Source organism: Vombatus ursinus, unplaced genomic scaffold (assembly GCF_900497805.2).
Source record: "Vombatus ursinus unplaced genomic scaffold, bare-nosed wombat genome assembly UNPS02014822.1, whole genome shotgun sequence".
In the NCBI taxonomy this organism is placed as follows: Eukaryota; Metazoa; Chordata; class Mammalia; order Diprotodontia; family Vombatidae; genus Vombatus; species Vombatus ursinus.
The window spans coordinates 11705099-11708879 of record NW_020954600.1 but is presented as its reverse complement, the minus strand read 5'-3'; the positions used below and the strand labels follow the sequence as shown (position 1 = coordinate 11708879).

General features: G+C 42.8%; 1 long non-coding RNA gene across 1 annotated transcript in view; it reads right to left on the bottom strand.

Annotated features, from left to right (window-relative positions):
- Positions 1-3600: 3600 nt before the first annotated feature.
- The window catches only part of LOC114024689, a 3949-nt gene continuing 3768 nt past the window's right edge, over positions 3601-3781 (bottom strand). Inside the window, exon 4 of the long non-coding RNA XR_003566939.1 lies at positions 3601-3691. This is a non-coding gene — a long non-coding RNA (uncharacterized LOC114024689). The remainder of the gene's footprint in view (positions 3692-3781) is intronic.

Below are 3781 nucleotides of genomic sequence, written 5' to 3'. Positions count from 1 at the left end.
TTTCCCATATATTCTACTTCCTTACCACGCTGGCTGCCAAACTCCATGACCATTTTTAATTTCCTACTGTGTTTTTGTTGTTTGGTTATTTCAGTTGTGTTCGACTCTTTGTGACCCCTTTTGGGGGTTTTCTTGGCAAAGATATTGGAGTGGTTTGCCGTTTTCTTTTTCAGCTCATTTTACAGATGAGGAAACTGAAGCAAAGAGGATTAAGTGACTTGTGCAGGCAAGTAAGTATTAGAGACTGAATTTGAACTCAGGTCTTCCTGACTCTATCCACTGTGCCACCTACCTGTACTGACTATTGTGTACAACACACATTATATCACTCACAATGCTTGCCTGACAAATATCGGCAAGAGTTGTCTTTACTTCAGTTATCTGCCCTATTTCTAGCGCTTATCTCATACCCAGAATCCCAATTATCATGCCCAATCTAGAGTTTATTATACTGATTTTTGTCTTATTATGCCCTGCTGGAATGAAGGGGAGATGACATTTTAATACTGGCCTGGAGACAGATTAGTGAGACAACTAGAGATGTGCATTGGTTACTGAGCTCTATGTATTTTCTTCCAAAAATTTGTAGGGAAAAGATCCTTGTGAATATAAAGCCTGGAACACACTAGTGAAAGCTACTATTACTAATAAGAGCTAATATTTATATCACACTTTAAAGTTTACAAAGCACTTTACATATATTATCTCATTGGATCCTGACAATAACAATCCTGAGATGGGGTGAGGAAATTAAATCATTAGCTAGACTGTGTATAGCACTTTAAGATATGTAAATCACTTTACAAATTGTATATCATTTGATTTTCGCAGCAACCCTAAAAGATAGGTACTATTATTACCCCCATTTTACAGATGAAGAAACCAAGGCAGATGGTAGTTAGGTGACTTGCTCAGGGTCACTCAGCTAGTAAGTGTCTGAGGTCAAATTTGAACTTGAGTCTTCCTGGGGGTGGCTCTACCCACTGAGCCACCTAGCTACCTCTAAGGTCCTAAGGTCACTTGATGCTAATGACAAAATGAAACCAGTCAACACTCATTTATTAAGTCCCACCCTGTGCCATTATAGTAGGTGCTGGGGATATAAAGAGAAAAGATAAAAAGGTCCCTGTTTTCAAAGAACTTACATTCCATCAAAGATAATGGTGTCATTACTCCCGTTAATTAGAATAACAGAGAGGTTATTGCTGACATACCAGAGAATGTTCAGAGGAAAGCAACTAGAAAGCTGAAAGGCTCTCAGGTTCATAATGTAGTAGAATCGATTGATGGGACCAGAGATGTAGCTTACTTCTAGACTCAGCTCAAATACCACCATTATGGAGGCCTTTCTGGGGCCTCCAACCTCCCAGAGCCTTCCCCCTAAGGAAGGGAATCTTTACTCCCTTTTTCTATGTATAGACTACTTTGATGGTCTGGTGAAGCCCATGGCCCACTTCTCAGAACAATGTTTTTATTGGGTTTTGTTTGTTTGTTTGTTTGTTTGTTTTTTGTTTTGTGCTAGGCTGTGGGGTTAAGTGACTTGCCCAAGGTCACACAGCTAGTAAGTGTTATGTGTCTGAGACCAGATTTGAACTCAGGTCCTCCTGAATTCAGGGCCAGTGCTCTATCTACTGCGCAACCTAGCTACCCTAAGAATAATATTTTTAATGTATAAAATATGTCAGATAATAAAGGAAACTAACTACATTGAAATGGAGTCATCAAAATACTTTTAAAAAACAAATACCTGGACCCCAACTTAAGGTCACCTACAATCTTTTGGTACTTACATCTTGTATATACCAATTTATGGACATGTTTCCCCCCATTAGACTGAGCTCCTTGAGAACTGGGTCTTTTTTGGCCTTTCCTTGAATCCTTACCTACCACTCAGTCTGGCTCCCAGTAATCACTTGCTGATGGGTTGATGAAGATGTGGTGTATGAAAAAGGGATTGATTAGTTTTTGTTCTGACTTTCCCCATAGGGCAGAACCAGAAATACCGAGTGGATGTTCAGAGAGGAAGGTAAATGTTTGATTTAAAGAAATGCTTCCTAATATTTAGGGCCATCCAAGATGGAAATGAGTGGCCTTGGGAGACAATGCATTCCTTCTCACTGGAGGACCTCTACCAGAGATTGGATGACAACTTGTTGGGTCAGTTGTAGAGGAGAATCTTTTTTAGGACTGGGTGGCCCCAAGGCCCCTTCCAACTCCCTGTATATAGTCTATGGGCCCCTAGATGGTACTCCTCTGTTTGGCATTCAAAGCCCTTCACAGCCAGGCCTCAGCTCACCTGCCCAACCTTTCTACACATCCCTCCTGGCACTCTCTGTACCAGCCATGTTGGCCTGATTCCTGTCCCTCACACGCAGCACGCCACCTCCTATCTCCATGCTTCTTCTCTGGCATACTTTCCAGAATATCGTCCTTCTTCGCCTCTGCCTCTGAGAATCCCTTGTTTCCTTCAAGACTCAGCTCAGATGTCTTCTTCTGTTGGAGGCCTTTCCCAGATGCCTCAGATGCTAGTGCCTTCCCTCTGAAATGTATGTTTTATGTTTTGTCTCTACCCATATATGTTTGTGTGTATGTGTCTCCCCCGTTAAGTGGAAGCTTCCTGAGGTCAGGGATCACTTTACTTTTGTCTTTGTATCTCCGTCACTTAGTATGGTGTGTGGTCTGTAGTGGGCACATAATTAGCACTTGCCGATGTCTATGGGCACCCAAAGCAGCCTAGTGTGGGGCGCATCACCTGGATCTCTTTCTAAGCATCCTCTTTCTGATGCTTACTGTGCTGTGTGACCCAAGGCAAATCATTTCATTTCTTGGGGTTACAGTTTCCCCCTCTGAAAAATGAAAGAGCCAGACTCAATGATCTTTAAGATCTGCTTTCTTCTGTGATCTCAGTTTCCTCATTTGTAAAATGAGGTCCACTTCAGCCTGTTGTCGTTGTTGGGTCATTTCAGTTGTGTCCAACTCTTAGTGACCACATTTGGGGTTTTCTTGGCAAGGACACTGGAATGGTTTGCCGTTTCCTTCTCCAGCTCATTTTACAGATGAGGAAAGTGAGGCAAATAGGGTGAAGTGACTTGTCTAGGGTCACACAGCTAGTAGAGTCTGAGGCCAGATTTGAACTCAAGAAGGTAGCCCTCCTGACTCCAGGCCCAGCGCTCCATGCACTATGGTACCACCTAGCTGCCCCAGCTGAGCCTTGATGACTTCAAGGTCTACCTTCTTGGGTGATCATATGTAAGTCACTTAATCCTTCTGGGCCTCCATTTCCTCATCTTTAAAAGAAAGTTTTGGGCTAGATGATCTCTGGAGATGCTTGTAGAAACAAAGGAAAATCATTCAGAATGAGCTGTGAACAGGCCCCCAAATTCTGTAGCCCGCTGCTTTTCTTTCCAGATGCCTCTAGCCATCTGAAACATTGTAAACTCTTGATGTGGACAGGCTGCCTGCCATCACAGATGCAAAGAGAAGGATAAAGAAAATGTCAATATGTTCCTCCTTCCCTCACCCAAGGTGCCCCTACAGCACTCCAGCGCATCCAAAAGACCTTCCCAGCAGTTCCAGAGAATCTGGAGATCAGTCGATTAACTAATATTTATTAGATGCAGGATATGTGCCAGGCACTGTATTGAGCTCCAGAAAGACAAAGGCATGTTCCTTGCCTTCAAGGAGTCACATTCTGTTGGGGGAGACAAGAAGTAAACAGTTAAATACAAATACAAACACACACACACACACACACACACACACACACACACACACACACACA